The sequence below is a fragment of the Podarcis muralis genome, chromosome 10 (genome assembly GCF_964188315.1).
Source record: "Podarcis muralis chromosome 10, rPodMur119.hap1.1, whole genome shotgun sequence".
Classification (NCBI taxonomy): Eukaryota; Metazoa; Chordata; class Lepidosauria; order Squamata; family Lacertidae; genus Podarcis; species Podarcis muralis.
This window is the reverse complement of record NC_135664.1, coordinates 49,992,443-50,012,012: the sequence shown is the minus strand read 5'-3', so window position 1 is coordinate 50,012,012 and position 19,570 is coordinate 49,992,443.

Below are 19,570 nucleotides of genomic sequence, written 5' to 3'. Positions count from 1 at the left end.
TGAGCTCCCATTGCTTGGTCCCTGCTCCTGCCCACCTAGCAGTTCGAAAGCACGTCAAAGTGCAAGTAGATAAATAGGTACCGCTCCGGCAGGAAGGTAAATGGTGTTTCCGTGCACTGCTCTGGTTCACCAGAAGCGGCTTAGTCATGCTGGCCACATGACCTGGAAGCTGTACGCTGGCTCCCTTGGCCAATAAAGCGAGATGAGTGCCGCAACCCCAGAGTCGGCCACGACTGGACCTAATGGTCAGGGATCCCTTTACCTTTACCAGCTGTCTACAGACACGAGGAGGAAAGGGCCATTGCCCTTGTATTCAGTTTCCGGCTTCTCACATTCCTACACTGCAGGGGGTTGGACTAATAGCCCCTTGGGGTCTCTTCCAGCTCTTAAGATTCCATGATCTACATCTCATTGGCTGCTGTGGAAAACAGGATGCTGGACTAAATAGGCCTTGGTGATATTTTTGCAGGGCACTTAAGAGTTACTTCAATCTAGACGACCATTAATGCCAGAGCAGAGGCAGCAGAGAGTTCAGCCTTATTCTTGCAAGTAGGGAAAGGTTTTAACCAGAAAGGAGCCAAGACACTTGGGCCAGGTAGCAAATGTTCGCAGGTGAGTGGGGTGCAAAGTGCAAAGGTTCTCTTGTACTTGCTCTGAGGGAATATGTCCTTATTACATTTTTATTTTGTGCTGTTCGCCCCCGCCCCCAGTGTTGCACAAAGGAGCACCTCAATAAGAAATTCACTAAGGCCGTCCTAAGAAAATCCTCTGCTACCATTAAAGCCAAATAACAGGACCAACGTAACAGGGATAGTTAGAAGAGCTGTGCTAAGTTATCCCCCAAAGCCTTGGCAATAAAGTGACCTCTTTACCTGCCCAGTATATTAACACAAGTAGGTGGTATATGCACAGGGAACAGCTTTACACAAACCCATCCTCCTAGATGGTTAGATTGGGCTGTATACAGGGGTAGGACTAAGAGCAGAACCTTTAAAATTACTGGGCATGGCTAACGTAGATTAATTCATTTCAGTGGGTCTGCTCTGAGTTTAACTCAGTTGCCTACAACACATAGTAAATCTTAAGTGCAATGCCTGCTTTTAACTTTTGGGTAGTGTATTGTGGTTTGAACTGGACACGGGTGGCGCTGTGGTCTAAACCACTGAGCCTCTTGGGCTTGCTGATCAGAAGGTCTATGGTTTGAATCCTGTTGCTCTGTCCCAGCTTTTGCCAACCTAGCAGTTCGAAAGCACGGCAGTGCAAGTAGGTAAGTAGGCGGGAAGGTAAACTGTCACAGTGTTCAGTTGCACCAAAAGCAGTTTAGTCATGCTGGCCACATTCCCTGGAAAGCTGTCTGTGGACAAATGCTGGCCCCCTTGGCCTGAAATAGAGATGAGTGCCATAACCCCATAGTCGCCTTTGACTGGATTTAACCATCCAGGGGTCCTTTACCTTTACCTTTTTACCTGTGGTTTGAGGCATTTTAGTAATGGTTATTAATGTTCCGGTGGTAACAACATTGCTGTCGTGATGTGGGGAAGTTTGACCTGTGACTTAGCGATTTGGAGACAATGGCAGGAGGTCCATATTACGAACCTGTCATTTTCTCAAACTGCCTCCGTGCCTTCTAAAAAATGACAATAACATGGAATTTTGGCGATTGAGAAGTTCACTTGAGTGCTACATAGATAATGGTCAGTAGAGGGCACTAGCGCTTTGAGAACAAAGTGCAGGGACTCAATGAGCCCTTGGTTGAGATGTTAAAAGCTGGTTTACCAAAATTAAAAGGAAGAGACAAAGTGGCTTGTGATGAGAGAGTGACTAAGCCATCCGCTTCTGCTGCCCTCAGCTGGAAGGGCACTACATGAGATCCGCATGCAGATTCATGTCTATTCTTGAACATGTGGACTCATACTTGTAATAGGCAGATCCATTTAAATGTGACAAGGGGGGGTTCTCCATGACAAGCAATAGCTAGCTGCTTTTTCTGGATGAATTTGCTGCAGCACGATCCAGCTTTTGCCAAAAAACAGTTTCTTTTGGCCTGTGTTGCATTGTCAACCAAAGGCGTTGCTAAATCATGTAACGGTTGCAGTTTATGGCAAGTTAATAGGTTTGCCCCACTGAGGTAATGGATTTTGGGTTCCCCCCTCTCATCCGTTTGTTACATTTTAAGTTAGTGTAGTTTTGCAACCTGGTTTAGAAAGCATTGATCTCTTCCCTCCAAAGCTGCTATGGGTCCCTAGAGATTGCTGGAACCTTGGCCAGCTAGTCAGGGACAAGTGATGCCATTTTGGCTCTTGGGCTGCAGTCTGACAAGGCCCAGAGAGGAACCTTTGACCCTCTAGACGTTGCTGAGCTACAACGTCCATCGATCCATGGCTCTTGGCTATGCTTGCGGGGGCTGATGAAAGTTGTGGTTCAGTGGCATCTGGAGTGCCAAAGGTTCCCCACGCCTGCCCTAGGTCAAGTGGCAGTGAGTTCCAGAGCCCATTACAGGGGTGTAAGGACCTCTGAGCTTTCCTTTCAGTTTAGTACCACTGTCAATACCTCAAGACCCTCTGTGTAAAATATAAATGAGTCTCAGAGTGCATTTCTCTCCCACATCTGCATACTCCTCTCAAATTAAGGGCCAATCTTTGTGATTATTTCCCAGAAGCTAATGGCAGTGCAGCCTGCTGCTAAGTCCTTGCTTTGTAGCCATTTCCCCACTGCTCTCTGGAAGAAACTGTCAAGCAGTCCTGCGCAAGCTTCGTACCCTGTTCTCCATTAGCTAGTCTGGTGGATCTGTTTGCTAATTAGCAGCAGAACTGACAACATCGCCCGCAGCAGAGAATTGGCAAGCTCTGTGACCATAGTATGTGCTAGGGACTATTCATCCTCTCAAAAGCCATTGTGCGTTTCCACACCCAAATGAAACCCCTGTGGCAAGAATCTAAAATTTCGATACAATAAAGGAACTGGAGGCCCCTCGACTGTCCTCGGGTCCAGTATTGGACCACTTTGACCGGATATCCCCAGCCGATGTGGACAGACTCCTCCGAGCTGGAAAGCCCACCACTTGTCCTCTTGACCCGTGCCCGTCCTGGCTGATTAGAGCGTGTCCAGACGGTGGTGCGGGCCCCCCTGGGGGCTATCATCAATCTGTCCCTTGGCACCGGGACATTCCCAGGGGAACTGAAGGAGGCGGTGGTGCGTCCGCTCCTAAAGAAAACATCATTAGATCCCTTAGATCTATCCAATTACCGCCCGGTCTCGAATCTTCCATTCCTGGGTAAGGTGATTGAGAGAGCGGTTGCTGAACAGCTTGGTAGGTTTCTGGATGAAACATCTGCTCTGGATCCATTCCAGTCCGGCTTCCGCGCTGGTCATGGGACCGAGACGGCTCTGGTCACCCTAACAGATGATCTCCGCAGGCAGCTGGATCGAGGTGGGTCGGGGCTGCTGATTCTTCTAGATCTGTCAGCAGCCTTTGACATGGTCGATCATGAACTCCTGGACCACCGCCTTGCCGACGTGGGGATCCAGGGCACAGTCCTTCAATGGCTGCGCTCGTTTCTCTCTGGTCGGGGACAGAGGGTGGCGCTTGGGGGGGAATTGTCATCGCGCCACTCCTTGGTGTGTGGAGTGCCTCAGGGTGCGATTCTCTCCCCGATGCTTTTTAACATCTTTATGCGCCCCCTCGCCCAGCTTGTCCGGAGTTTTGGGCTGGGTTGCCATCAGTATGCTGATGACACCCAACTCTATCTGTTGATGGATGGCCATCCTGACTCGGCCCCAGACACACTGACCAGATGTCTGGAAGCTGTGGCTGGATGGTTACGTGGGAGCCGGTTGAAGTTAAATCCTGCGAAGACAGAGGTCCTCTGGCTGGGGCGGGACGATATGGGATCGAGGGGGCAACTCCCATCTCTTGCGGGGGTGCAATTGGTGCCAGCACCGTCCGTTAAGAGTCTGGGTGTAATCTTCGATACCTCCCTCTCTATGGAGGCGCAGATTACAGCTATAACTAAGGCGGCATTTTTTCATCTCCGCCAAGCTAAGCAGTTGGCCCCTTATCTCTCTCGCCCTGACCTAGCCACTGTGATCCATGCGACGGTCACCTCCAGACTGGATTATTGTAACTTGCTCTACGTGGGGCTGCCCTTGAGACTGACCCAGAAACTCCAGCGGGTACAGAATGCCGCAGCGAGACTCCTTACGGGGTCCTCGCTGCGAGATCACATTCACCCGGTGCTATACCACCTGCACTGGCTCCCGGTGGAGTATAGGATCAGGTTTAAGGTGCTGGTTTTAACCTTTAAAGCCCTATACGGCCTAGGACCCTCGTACCTACGGGACCGCCTCTCCTGGTATGCCCCACAGAGAAACCTACGATCTGTAAATAAAAACATCCTTAAGGTCCCAGGCCTCAGAGAGGTTAGGCTGGCCTCAACTAGAGCCAGGGCCTTCTCGGCTGCGGCTCCAATCTGGTGGAATGCTCTGTCACAAGAGACTAGGGCCCTGCGGGACCTGACATCTTTCCGCAGGGCATGCAAGACAGAGTTGTTCCACCAGGCCTTTGGTCAGGGCGCAGCCTGACTCCCTCCTCTGGCAACCTGCACAGTATTTTGGTTGCCATCAATTTGATTTTAATTAATTTTTATAATGAAATATTTTAGAATGTGTGATTATTCAACTATTTGGTTATTTGATTGCTGTTAGCCGCCCTGAGCCCAGCTTCGGCTGGGGAGGGCGGGATATAAATAAAATTTATTATTATTATTATTATGTCTATTCTTGAACATGTGGACTCATACTCGTAATAGGCAGATCCATTTAAATGTGACAAGTGGGGCTTCTCCATGACAAGCAATAGCTAGCTGCTTTTTCTGGATGAATTTGCTGCAGCACGATCCAGCTTTTGCCAAAAAACAGTTTCTTTTGGCCTGTGTTGCATTGTCAACCAAAGGCGTTGCTAAATCATGTAACGGTTGCAGTTTATGGCAAGTTAATAGGTTTGCCCCACTGAGGTAATGGATTTTGGGTTTCCCCCTCTCATCCGTTTGTTACATTTTAAGTTAGTGTAGTTTTGCATCCTGGTTTAGAAAGCATTGATCTCTTCCCTCCAAAGCTGCTATGGGTCCCTAGAGATTGCTGGAACCTTGGCCAGCTAGTCAGGGACAAGTGATGCCATTTTGGCTCTTGGGCTGGAGTCTGACAAGGCCCAGAGAGGAACCTTTGACCCTCTAGACGCTGCTGAGCTACAATGTCCATCGATCCATGGTTCTTGGCTATGCTTGCGGGGGCTGATGAAAGTTGTGGTTCAGTGGCATCTGGAGTGCCAAAGGTTCCCCACGCCTGCCCTAGGTCAAGTGGCAGTGAGTTCCAGAGCCCATTACAGGGGTGTAAGGACCTCTGAGCTTTCCTTTCAGTTTAGTACCACTGTCAATACCTCAAGACCCTCTGTGTAAAATATAAATGCGTCTCAGAGTGCATTTCTCTCCCACGTCTGCATACTCCTCTCAAATTAAGGGCCAATCTTTGTGATTATTTCCCAGAAGCTAATGGCAGTGCAGCCTGCTGCTAAGTCCTTGCTTTGTAGCCATTTCCCCACTGCTCTCTGGAAGAAACTGTCAAGCAGTCCTGCGCAAGCTTCGTACCCTGTTCTCCATTAGCTAGTCTGGTGGATCTGTTTGCTAATTAGCAGCAGAACTGACAACATCGCCCGCAGCAGAGAATTGGCAAGCTCTGTGACCATAGTATGTGCTAGGGACTATTCATCCTCTCAAAAGCCATTGTGCGTTTCCACACCCAAATGAAACCCCTGTGGCAAGAATCTAAAAAAAACCCTGGGCAGCGGGGAGGCTGGCGACACTCATTAAGAGCACTTGGTCTCCTATTGTCCTAATGCAACGGTTCTCAAACTTTTCCTTCTGGGCCACAGTTTCAGAACAAACATTTGCCACACCAGTTTTTTTTTATTGATAAGAAACACATTGGAAAACAAAAAGAAGCAGCTCCTAGCAGTCCTTGATTTATAACATGGAACGTGACTACTTTATAATATGATCATGAGACATCCAGGAAGTATGAAACAATGCAGAACATGAATCATTCCCTAAATATAAAATGGATCGTCCTTGAATATTCCTGCCACGCTTGCCATCCTCTCCTGCCACACCCTGGGAGAACCACTGCCCTAATAGTTTTGTCCTGCTGCTAACTTTCAAACAGGACTTCTATGCAGAAGGTGCCTTGCGGTGGAATGGTGGATTTGAGGGAAGAAGGGGAATCTTTTATAAAAGGCTCAGTTGTCGCACTTGCATCAGTATGCATACAGGCATGCACTGTACATGTTTTTTAAAAACAAAACCACAAAATTCTGGGGCGGGAGGGTTTGAGGAGTAACCAGGTTTAAAAGGTAAAGGGACCCCTGACCATCAGGTCCAGTCACGGACAACTCTGTGGTTGCGGCGCTCATCTCGCTTTATTGGCCGAGGGAGCTGGCGTACAGCTTCCGGGTCATGTGGCCAACATGACTAAGCTGCTTCTGGCGCAACGAGACACTGAAACCAGAGCAGTACATGGAAACGCTGTTTACGTTCCCACCGGAGAACCTATTTATCTACTTGCACTTTGACGTGCTTTCGAACTGCTAGGTTGGCAGGAGCAGGAACTGAGCAATGGGAGCTCACCCCATCGCGGGGATTCGAACCACCGAACTTCTGATCGGCAAGTCCTAGGCTCTGTAGTTTAACCCACAGCGCCACCCGCATCCCTAACCAGGTTTAGCTTTTGCTAAAAGGAAACATGGCACAGCCAGCCGAATATTATTGCGAGCAAAACCCACCGTGTTCAATGGCATCTACTCACAGGAAGTGAGTAGTAGGATTGCTGCCTAAGGGAAAGAACACAAGGCTGAAAGAATGCAAGGGTTAGAACTCCTTTTGTTTTATGAAGTAATGAGAGAGAGAGAGAGAGAGAGAGAGAGAGAGAGAGAGAGAAAGAGAGAGAGGCCGGGGGGCGGGGAATGGCCAGGGAGATGTAACAGCCCAAGGCTCCTGGCTGCAGCAATTTCAGAAATGCTTATCCCTTTTTAATGGGCCAGAAGCTTTTTGTGGCAGGAAACACCCATGCAGTGATGGGGACAGATGTGAGGAGGTGGTACAGAAAGTGCAGCCTCCTTTGGTAAATATCAGTACCGGATTACATTGGAATAAACACTGACGAGCACGTGCACCTAATGAGAGTCCGCAGCTTGCAAACTGAAGATTTGATTTGATAACAGGGCCGATTAACGTGGGGTGGTCTTGCCTATCACGCCGCAGGGAGTGGCATTCTTTCTCTGCAGGAACAGGCGGCAGCTCCACCAATAGCCTTGGGAGTCAGTGCACATGCCACTTCGCCCAAGTACACATGCTTGAGCCTTGCTGACATTTCCCAATGGCAGGCTGTGGTGGTTCTTTTTGGTCCCGTGGAGGGGAAAGAGAGCCCATTAACTGGCCTGACATTCACAGAGCGTGTGTGCGAGCGATACAATTAAAGAGCACTTAACTGCATCCCCTCTCCCAATTCTGCGCAGGGACCAAGGGGTCAAGTGTAGTCAAAGCTCAGGTCCGGCTTCTGCCATTTGCCTTCCAACAATTCTAATGACTTCCGACATGCTTACAGGGGGAGCGTAAAATGCCAGAAGGTATCAAATGGAGCAGAGACACAGGGCTGAGAATGGGGCGGTGCTAAAGAAGGGAGTGTTTAGGCAACATAGAAGCAGCCGAGTTTTGTTCTCTTTGACTCTCCAGCATCCAAATCTTTTAAGATCCAAATGCTCAGCGACTGCACTCCTTTGGCATGCAAGTCGTGTGTCTAATTTTATCAGAGCTGCTGGAGCAGTGATTTTTGTATGCTGATGGCATGCACAACTCTATTTCTCCATAACATCCGAATCAAGAGAGGCCTTAATGCAGTGGTGGACCGGATGAGTGCCAGTAAACTGAGTTTGAACCCTCAGAAGATGGAAGCTCTGCGGTTCCTGTGCCCAGAAGATATGCAAGTGAGGAGAGTACTGTTGTGCTCAGGCCCTGCTGGCCACGGGGAGAACAGTGGTGGATCAGATGGGCCTTTGACCTCACTGAGCAGCAGGCAATATGCATTATGAGGAGGTGTTTGGATTTGATATCCCGCTTTATCACTACCCGAAGAAGTCTCAAAGCGGCTAACATTCTCCTTTCCCTTCCTCCCCGACAACAAACACTCTGTGAGGTGAGTGGGGCTGAGAGACTTCAGAGAAGTGTGACTAGCTCAAGGTCACACAGCAGCTGCATGTGGAGGAACGGGGAAGCAAACCCAGTTCACCAGATTACGAGACTACCGCTCTTAACCACTACACCACACTGGCTCTCTATGATGCTGTGTTAACCACTGGTGGGAAGTTAATCTACACAGGGTTGGTGTGTGACTGTCCTGCATTGCAAGAGTCTAGATGGCCCTTTCTTGGTATCGCTGCTCTTGATGCTCCTTTAGTCGGTTGCACCAATATTGTGAATAAGGAAGCGATCGGTCACAATTGCAAGCATCACTCTCCATCTGGGTGGGCTGCATGAGTCACGGATATGAATTTGAACAGCCCATTCCAACCAGTGACACGTGCCTGAGAGTGACAGCACCCCATGCAGCGCCAGGAGTTCAACTGCACAAGAGAGCACTCTGTGCCAGTTCAGAGGTTGCCATGGAGACCCAGAAGCGCTTTCACTCTTGCGTTCTCTCCATTTCCCTTCCCTTATTGTCAAACTTCAGGTGTAGAAAAGTCTCCCGTCTGGCCTGCTCGTCTCCCCTTGGTTGTTTCGCACCCTTCTCTTGCTTTTCAAAGCCCTCCCCCGCCCCCCCGCCCCCCAGTTTGGTCTTTTAACTACAGGGTGCAATCAGGACAGTGAGTGCCTTGTGCAGGATAAGAAATAATAATAAAAATGAGAAACACTTGCTTTTTAAAAAGTCCCCATGAAAATCTATCAGCATTTTAGTGCGAATTTCTCCTCATACACACACATCCATTTTCCCTATTATACACCTTTTTGCAAAGCAATCCCCCCAAATTTAATGTGGGGTTTTTAAATGTTATTTTCATTGACATGTATGCTTTCCAAAGAACACTTTAGCCCAGTATAAGACTTGTTGTACGCGTCACTTGACTGGGGGACTAAATCGCAAAATTCAGAGAGAGTGAATGCTGAAGGACAGCTGTGTTTTGGTTTTCATGTTGCTTTGGAAAGTGCAGGTTTGATAGAGTCACCTTTAAATACAAACAGAATCGAATTTCTCTCCCCCTCCCTAAGAGATGCATCAATGTAGCACACAGGCTGCAAGAAACCATCTTCAAGTCACTGTGAATCTTGCAGGAGAAGGGACCTGTGCCTTGCACTTGTTCAGTCCAGCTTGCTTCTGGTGAGCTGGTACAGTGACTGAGATACTGAGCTTTGAATTAGAAAGTCCCTGTTTCAATCTGTTGTAGTCCAACAAGATCTGGGCTCTCAAGATTGAGGGACAGTGTTGTAGCCCAATGGCGTATCAGAAGCCTGGCCCAAAGACAAAATGATGCCCTGCTACAGATCAACCAATTTTCACACATGTAGCAAAACACCACTTTCCAGCTCAGCCCACAGGGAAGCCCAAAGCATGCCTGCCTGCTGAAGAATGCACATTCTTCTCTGGAGCATCTTTTTAGGAGTTTGCCTTGAAAACAGAGATACTATGGTCATAGGAAGAAACTTGTCTAAGACTTCGGACACTCTGTGCAAACTTCTCACCTTCGTTGCTGGAGGCTGTCCAGGCCCCCATCTAGGGGTGTGTGTCGAGTTTGTGCTGTTCCTTTGTTCCTTTGTGCCCTGGCTCTGGCCGGACGTGGCAGCATTAAGCACAGGGAACGCTCTGTGGGGGGAAGCTGGAGAGTGCAACGTGCCACCTGCTTGCTGACGTGGGTTGCACAGAATGTAGCATCACCTTTCTTCTTTGCGAACGGGCTCCGGGGAGTCACCGCGGGGCAAAATTGGGGGCGGAAGCCTAATGCACTCGACCGCTTTGCTCTCTTGCTACTTTAGCCGTGAGTTAAATACGATGAGTCGTAATGTACCCTGTGCCGAGTGTTTCTTCTCCTTTTCCCCGCTGCTTTTTATGGCAGGCTTGGCGACGTCAGTACTGTCCAAAGAGGGGAAGGAGAAAGGAGAATGAATGTTCTGCTCAGAAATAAATAGCTGGAGGGAAGGAAACAGCAACACTCGTTTGTTTCCACCTTAGAGCCTTACCTTAGCATCGCTGAGACATTGCTTCCCCATAAGCTAGAGGCAGAATTTAAGAGGTGGTTCTGCCTGGCTTTGAGTATATAGTATTATATGATCAGCCACTGCCTTTCCCTCCTGGCTTATTTGTTCTTTAATGGTTACCCACACATATGTCCTGTTTAGCAAAGCTCCCCTGCAATGTTAATTAAAACGCTCCCACTTGCGGGTTCAGCCCACTGCAATGCTTCCCGTTGAGCCCAGCTGGGGATCATTGAGGGATTGCCCTGCAATGAGTCCGCTTCTGTTTGCTACGGAGGGGGCAATTACCTGGTGTTTTGCTTTAAGCATTGCTGGGTTTCCCCCCAACTCGCTCCTGCCATAGCTGCACTTCCATTTTAAAAAGAAAACTGTGGGAGAGCTCTTTGTGGATCACCTGCTGCCTTGCCTAGTTGCTCTCCAAACCAGAGTGAGCTCCTTTGCTATATGGCAATTATTTGAAAGTGCATATCTCACCCTCTGCGCTGATTTTCAGCAGGATTGTGACATGGGAGGGGTGAGGCGGGAGAATTAAACCCACACTCCCCATGTACCACAGTCCTGATCCTGCTCAACTCCTCCCTCACCACCCCACACCTATCATTGTTAAGGTGGCGGGGGGCAGGGACAGATTCTGTTGTTGTTGTTTTTTATTATTATTATTATTATTATTATTATTATTATTATTATTATCTGTACCCCGCCCATCTAGCTGGGTTTCCCCAGCCACTTCCAACAGAGATTAAAAATACATTAAAACATCATTCATTAAAAACTTCCCTAAACAGGGCTGCCTTCAGATGCCTTCTAAATGTCAGGTAGTTGTTTATCTCTTTGACATCTGATGGGAGGGCGTTCCACAGGGTGGGTGCCACTGCCGAGAAGGCCCTCCGCCTGGTTCCCTGTAACTTCACTTCTCGCAGTGAGGGAACCGTCAGAAGGCCCTTGGAGCTGGGCCTCAGTGTCCGGGCAGAACGATGGGGGAGGAGATGCTCCTTCAGGTATACTGGGAGTCTGAAATGCATTCAGTTTCATGCAATTTAAGGGTGCATCTGTTTTGGCCCTAGCAAGAAACTTCAGCGAAAGAGGCTATGTGCTCTTTGTCCTTCCAGCTGTTAACCATCCTAAACTGACTGCTCTCAGAGGCAAGATTCTGAGGCAGATTAACACTTTGCCTTACCAAATAAGGTTGTGCTTTTAGGCACTTTATGAGGTCCCTACAAACTCAGTCTTTTGTTCCGTATCCTCCAATCACTCCCTGCTCCATCTCACATTCACCCACATTTTCTTCATTTGTGTGTGCTGTGAAAGAGAGGTGTGTGGTTGTTCGGTGTGTAGAGAACGCAGGGCTGGGGAGAGGGACTGTAAGTTTCATCAGAATTTCCTTATGTTCTAAGTGCAGTGATGTGTTGGCAAAGGACACGTGACAATTACAGGCGGGCTGACTGACAGCTTTTGGCATTGCAAAATACAATGATTATATGGTACAGTAGGTTATGCAAGCTTGTGTAAGACTTAGAAACGAATGCTATTGTCTATCAGCTAATATATGCGGTTGAGCTGTATCCAAAGAGCTTTTGGTATTATATGTGTGAAAGAATGAATCTTGGAAGCCGATCGGAATAATCCAGCAATTTGTTCACTGTACCCTACAGTTTGCCAATAATAGGGGACTCACATTTGGGTTGTGAGATCAGCAGCAGTTAGGAGAGATGGCATTTAGTACATTAACACAGTATGTCTCCAAAAAGGAATTAAAGCCAAACTTTTAAAGTGTTTAAGCTCAACTGGCACATTTTTTGAGCATTGGAAATGGAGTGGGGCAAGCTTAGATTTAATTCTGCGAAACAGGAGAACTGTTGGCGAGTGGACCATGTACCGTATTTTTCGCTCCATTGGACGCACCGGACCATAGGACGCACCAGACCATAGGAGGGGGAGAACAGGGGAAAAAAATTTTTCTTGTTCTTCCCCTCTAAAACAAGGTGCGTTCAAGGTACATTCACCAGAGCTTGTGGGGCTGGCGGTGGGGGGAAGCGCTGCTTTCCCCCACCGCCAGCCTCAAAGATCTCTGAAGCCTTTGGAGCGCAGCGCCCCGCTGCCCTGCAGAGGTTTGCGCGCAGCCGTCCCCAAGCTAGAGCAGCGAGACGGAGCCCTCCGTCTCGCTGTTCTGGCTTGGGAACAGCCTTGCTAGCCTCTGCAGGACAGCGGGGTGAAGGCACCCCGCTGCCCTGCAGAGGTTTGCGTGCAGCCGTCCCCAAGCTAGAGCAGCGAGACAAAGCCCTCCGTCTCGCTGTTCTGGCTTGGGAACAGGCTTGCTAGCCTCTGCAGGACAGCGGGGTGAAGGCACCCCGCTGGCCTGCAGAGGTTTGCGTGCAGCCGTCCCCAAGCTAGAGCAGCGAGACGAAGCCCTCCGCAGTGCTCCGTCTTCCTGTTCTGCCTTTGGGCTTAGCGGCGCAGCCTGCATTCGCTCTATAGGACGCACACACATTTCCCCTTAATTTTTGGAGGGGAAAAAGTGCGTCCTATAGAACGAAAAATACGGTAACTCAAGTTTTGATTACTACCTGTTCTGGATGAGGCCACACTCCCTCAAAAAGGTCAATTTTGTCCTTGAGGAAGGCGCTCCTTGAAACTGCAGTTTTGCTAGGATTGATGGGGGAGGTGCTGCTCCCCCCAATTTAGCTGGTTTGCCAACTATGGTCACAGCCACCTCATGCATTTAAAGTACATGGATTCTCTCCAAGAATTTTGGGAAGTGTAGTTTTGTGAGCCGGACCAGCCCAAGGGGTTTTGCTATCTGAACATGGGCAAGTAGTTACTTCCTTCCAGTCCTGTTCCACATACAAAATCTCAGCAGACTACTAAATCGTATTCTAACATCCTTCACTGGGCCTCAAGGCCTCCTTTAATGGGTGCAGGACAGGCTGTATAGTGCGCACACCCACACAGAGCTTTCTCTGTTCACTGCCCCTCAATATTTGTCACCTGAGGCAGCTAAACGTATGGTGTGGGTGTGAATGGAATTCCCCACAGTCAACTGGGCTCACCCTAGACATATTGCTGCCTAAGGCAGAGGATGACATGATGACCCTACCATTCCTTGAACAGTAGCTGATTGGTCTGGCAGTGAAAATACTGGCAATGAAATAATGTCCACCACCACACCCAAGGGAAGCAGGCCAGATATGATGCATACACAGTCATGTCCTCCAACTGAAGGCAGCAGCAAGGGACTGCTACTTCTGCTGCCCCCACCAGCACGTGCCGCCTGAGGTAATCACCCCACTTTGCCTAACAATAGGGCTGGCACTAACCAACAACCATGCTGCAATGACACCCAGACCAGATTATTTACTAGTTAATTTAGTTAATTGTATTGAGCAGCCCAAGGTTTGGGCTCAGAGAGGGGGAAAGAACACTTAGTTTTATGTGGGTGGGTTGGGTAGGGTTAAACATGACATGGGCAAAATGTTTTGAAGTGCAAGTTATTTTATTGTATGGCTACATCTCAAAAAAAAAAAAAAAAATGTGGGGAGGAAGCCCCACAAGTGTATGATTTTCTATTGAGTATCCGTATCAGAGTGCAAGGCATATTGCATAAAGCCTGTTTTAAATGAGAAAAATTCGCAAGGCTTTTATTGTCCCTATGCTCATAAAAATAAGGTTGAATATATGATGACAAAAACACCGTAACACCAGAGGAAATAGTGCAAATGAAGAGAAACTCATTATTTTTGTTTCCCCCAGCCAGTCTTATGACTCCTAAGTCCATTTGCTGACATTTGACGAGAGACATTTTTTTGCCTTTCATCTATGCCTCTGTTTTAAATCATTGCAACCAGCGATGGTAAATTACACACAACTAAAATATGCTCATTAGCTCTAGCCCTCTGGATCCTAATATATTTCCTATGCAAGTCATAGTACAGAAATTGTGTTGACGTCGTTCTTCCGGAAACCACCATGGCAGGATTGAACTCAGGGTTTTCACCATAAGAGGAGCTATTGGTCAAAGGCAGAGCATCTATTTTGCACAGAGAACCCCCAGTATGGAGAATCTCAGGGTTCAATCCCCAGCATCTCTGAGTAGCTCTAAGAATGTATTCTTCAGCCATCAAATGCCTGGGTATACAGGAATGTTTTCGCATTCCACTCAAAAGTTAATAGTGATGGAGACAGGTGCACCTCACCAAGGAGGGGATTCCACAGCCAAAGAAAAGGCCCTGTCACAGGTCAGTACCAACTGGGCAGGCCCCAGGAGATGGCTATTGTGTTCATGTTCTACTTTTGGGCTTCTCAGAGGAATCTGGTTGGCCACTGTGATAAGAGAATGCAGGAATAGATGGGCCTTTGACCTGGCCAGGTTCTACTTATGTCCTTATGGTGTGGGAAGAGATATGGTGAAGGAGAGAGAATTCACGCTTGCAGGTGAAAAGCAATTTGAGGGGGCCATTTTCAGATGAACACTGGTGTGAGAGGAAAGGTTTAAGAAGCCCCTCTCCCGTGATGGTGTTCTGGTTCAAACTGCTTCCTCAGAGACTGAATGTGTGTAAAGACCAACTAACCCGAAAGGGAATCGTAACATGTCGTTCCACCCTGAGCCTTCTTCACATAAACAGCAGATGACATGGTTCATTCCACAAATGGTTTCACCATGTGCAAAACCATTATGGGAATGTACCACTTGCAAACTGCAGGCAGGGGTGAATCGCATGCAGATGAATATGTCTCAAAGGGCAAAACAATTCTACACATAAAAAAACAACAACCATATTGGGGAGCAGACTAAGATGGAACATCACCATGACTCATTCTCTATATAAGCCAGAGAGGGAAGTGGAGGCACAGAGAGGAAGTAACCTGCCAAAGGTTCCCCCTAAAATCATTAGCAGAGCAAAGCAGTGGGGGCCTGTCCATTAGGACATGTGGGGCAGTGCCTCATATCCTCAGTCTGCATTCAGCCAGCCTCCACGCACCTTCTTTATTACAAGCAGTCCAGGGGATGGCATTGCCTGTTAGCTTTTTCCTCCTCCTATGTCTCAGTATTGCCCTTGTAGAACTCAGCAAGGAGGAAGATGAGGACAAACCCAGAATTAGTTGGCTCCACCTGTCATTGGCCACATTTACATCTTAAATTTAAAGCAGTGTGATCCCATTTTAAACAAAGAATTTTGGTAGCTGTAGCTTGTTAAGGGTGCTGAGAAGAATAGGAGTCTCCGTACAACTTTCATTACCCTTAAGAAAGCGCAGCTCCTAGGAGTCTTTGGCGGGTAGCCATGAGTGTTTAAAGTGACCTGTATGTTCAGTGTAAATGTGGCCATTGACTCTGGCTCCATCTACTGTTTGGGCTCCCTGAATTCTGTCCTACAAGCCCTGATGGACCCCATCCACCACTGGAGCAGAGTCAGGAAGACAAGCGTGCTGGTTCTCTTTTTTTTTTTATAATAAATTTTTATTAGTTTTCCATAAATAAAGAATAAACAAAACAAAAACATAGACATAAACAAACAAAAACATGACTTCCCCATACCACCCCTTTTCTGCATTCTTGTTTCAAGATTTTTCAGCAACTCTCTGATCATAACTTAAATATATTTCATGTATTTAACTTCAGTTAGTTATTAATACAACTGTAGTTCTTTATCTCTTATAACTCTGAGCCCCTAATTTTCCAAATTACAACAGTTTTTAAGATAAACTTTAAATTTGTTCCAATCTTCATCCACCGCCTCTTTCCCCCGGTCTCGAATTCTGCCAGTCATCTCTGCCAGTCCCATATAGTCGATCACCTTCGTCTGCCATTCTTCCAACGTGGGTAAATCTTGCGTCTTCCAATACTTTGCTAAAAGAATTCTTGCTGCTGTGGTGGCGTACATAAAAAAAGTCCTATCCTTCTTTGGCACCATTTGGCCCACCATACCCAAGAGAAAGGCCTCTGGTTTTTTAACAAACGTTCTCTTCAGAACTTTTTTTATTTCATTATAGATCATTTCCCAGAAAGCCTTAATCTTCGGGCAGGTCCACCAAAGGTGATAGAAGGTTCCCTCCGTTTCACTGCACTTCCAACACTTGTTATTGGGCAAATGATAGATCTTTGCTAACTTAGCAGGAGTCATGTACCACCTGTAGATCATTTTCATAATGTTTTCTTTTAAGGCATTGCATGCCGTAAATTTAACACCAGTGGTCCATAACTGCTCCCAGTCTGCAAATTCAATGTCATGCCCAATGTCCTGTGCCCATTTAATCATATTAGATTTCACCATTTCATCTTGAGTATTCCATTTCAACAGCAAGTTGTACATTCTTGACAAATTTTTAGTATTGGGTTCTAACAGTTCTGTTTCTAATTTTGACTTCTCCACCTGGAAGCCTTTCTTTCTGTCCTGTTTAAATACTTCATTTATCTGTCGATAATGTAACCAATCTCTCACCTTAAATTTCAGTTTCTCAAAACTCTGCAATTTTACATTTTCACCATCTTGTTCTATAATTTCACAATATTTAGGCCAATTAGAACCCATATTCAATTTTTTCACCTCTTTTGCTTCCATTGGTGACAACCACCTGGGGGTTTTACTTTCAAACAGGTCTTTATACTTAATCCAAACATTATACAGAGCTTTCCTCACCATATGGTTCTTAAAGCCTTTATGCAATTTTACCTTGTCATACCATATATATGCATGCCAACCAAATCTGTTGTCAAATCCTTCAAGGTCCAAAATGTCTGTATTCTCGAGGAGCAGCCAATCTTTCAACCAGCAAAACGCTGCTGATTCATAGTAGAGTCTTAAGTCCGGCAGGGCAAAACCCCCTCTATCTTTCGCATCTGTTAATGTCTTAAATTTTATTCTTGGCTTTTTGCCCTGCCAAACAAATTTCGATATGTCTTTCTGCCACCTCTTGAAACAGTCCATCTTGTCTATTATTTGTAATGTCTGAAACAGAAATAACATTCTAGGCAATACATTCATTTTGATAACAGCAATTCTGCCTAACAAGGAAAGTTTCAGCCTTGACCATATGTCTAAATCTTTCCAAGCGTGCTGGTTCTCGGCCTGCTCATCTTTGTTGTGAAGTTCATGTTGCTGTGGAAACCATAAAGATAAATTTTCTTGAGTTCTCTTGTGCATATAATTTCTGAAGCTGGGCAATTCAGACCTCATGGTTTCCACAGCAACATTCGCATCAACACGCTGCACCCTCTAGTAACCTACTGTTCTGCACTGAGGCGCAAACAGAGTGCTATATATACAGTAACCTGGAAACAAGGGGCTAGCTCCCCGCCAAGCAATGGCTCAACTCTCCTAATTGACTTTTAGGACAGGATGATAAATTGGAAACCAAGAAGGGCCAAAGAACCTGAGCAAGCCAAGAAGCCACAGGCATCTCAGCCACTGTAGTTTTGGAGGGTCTTTGGGTAAGACACTCTCTGTGGAGCCTCCCTTGGTTATTCTACCTCCTCTCTGCCATTATCACCAGCTGTTTCTACTCCTCTACATGACTATTGCTTCTCCGTACTTCCTTGCCGGGCAGAAAACCAGTGAGCAAGCAAGTAGTAGCATCTACTACACTTCTATACCACCATCACTGTTGCCTGGGCCAAGGCTAGAGATGGGTTAGTGCAAAGAGCAACTATAGGGGGCTTTTGTCACTGAGTTAGGTGAACAGAGGGCAGCTGTCCAGGGGTCAGCCAATGAACTTCATGACTGAGTGTGGATTTGAAGCCTGGTCTTTCTGGCTATTGTTCAGCAAACTGGCCAATATAATGAATGCATTTACTTCCACAAGTGTATCTAGATGGGAAAACACTGCCTTGCTTGTTTTAATACCAACTTTAACAGCATAAATAAAGTTTTACAATGCTAATTCCTGTATCTCATAGTTAATTGTGCATGGCAAATATAAAATGTGCAGGAAAATGTCTGGTTGTTTGGGTACATTCCCTTTACATTCACCCCAAACTTTAGATATAGAGGCAGCAATAAGGTACTTAATATTTTGAAGTTCCCGAAACTTTGGGTTGGTTCCTGTGTAAACAACTTGTTCCCACTAACTCTATGAACAGCTCCTCTTGCTTATTATAAACTCTGCACACATTTTCTCTTCTGGAGAATGTTGAATGGTATGGGAACGTACACGTGCAATACTCTTTTTAGTTTAGATCCATGACTGCTAAGAAAAACACCACGTATATTTGGTTCACATTGCATGGGGAAAGTCTGAATAACTGACTTCTTAACCCCTTTGCTCCTCAGAGAATAAGGGCAGCTTCCTGTTTATTCTGTTCTTGACCAAATAGAACTGCTGCTGCTCTCATTGGTCAATTCTTTAATATTGTTTGCATGCAACAAGAGAGTTTCTATTATGATTTGAGGTGTTCTTAAAACACAACACATCTACCTGTGCATTTACTAGCTAGTCAGATCCATGAATTTGGCAATGTGTGTCATTCTGTCATCGCTGTGAAAATGCCTGCTGGGAAAGGTTGCTCCCTCAATTAGTCATTTTCTCTAGAATTAATGTTGTGGAAAGTTAACAGGTGAATCTGTCCCCAGGGCTGTCACACCTTTGCTATTTATAGTGGTATAGTTGCTGAGGGTGAGGTTTGTTTTTTGGCATGCTTCCACACAACATCATCATTATTCAGACAATGTACTGGAATAATGTACTAAAAATTGCTTTTTCTCCTACCACAAAAATCCTAACTTTTGTGAAAGATCCTCAATATATTGATGATGATGGAAGCTACAGGTTCCCCAAAGTAAAGGTTCCCCACACCTGAAACAGAAGATGACTTCAAATAAAGGACTGCTTCTGACAGCCCTTCAGCTGCCCTCTATAAAGTAGGACACATGGCAATCCTCCTGCCAGCCCTGTTTGGTGCTGATTCAAATAGTTATAGCTTCATGTGGTGGCTTTGGCAAAATGGGCTGAGTTTGGAATGTAGATTAGCTTTGCACAATCTTACCACTGACATTCTAAATGTACCATCCATAGCCTACAGAACATCTCCTATGCTATCTCAGATGCATCATAACAGGTGCTACTGTGGCAAGATTTAGGAAGCTAAGACAAAAATTCTACTCTTTATGATTCCACACACCTGCCTCAGTCTACATTGCTTTTGAGCATAGTGTCTCTTATTTGACCAAATCTGCATATCTGCAAACTAGATGAGGCTTGGCATGCCACAAGTCAACTCAGCTTTGTAACATAGGCTGAAATCCGATTTTTGCACACGATCAAAGCAATGGGGCAAGCATCTTTGCTCA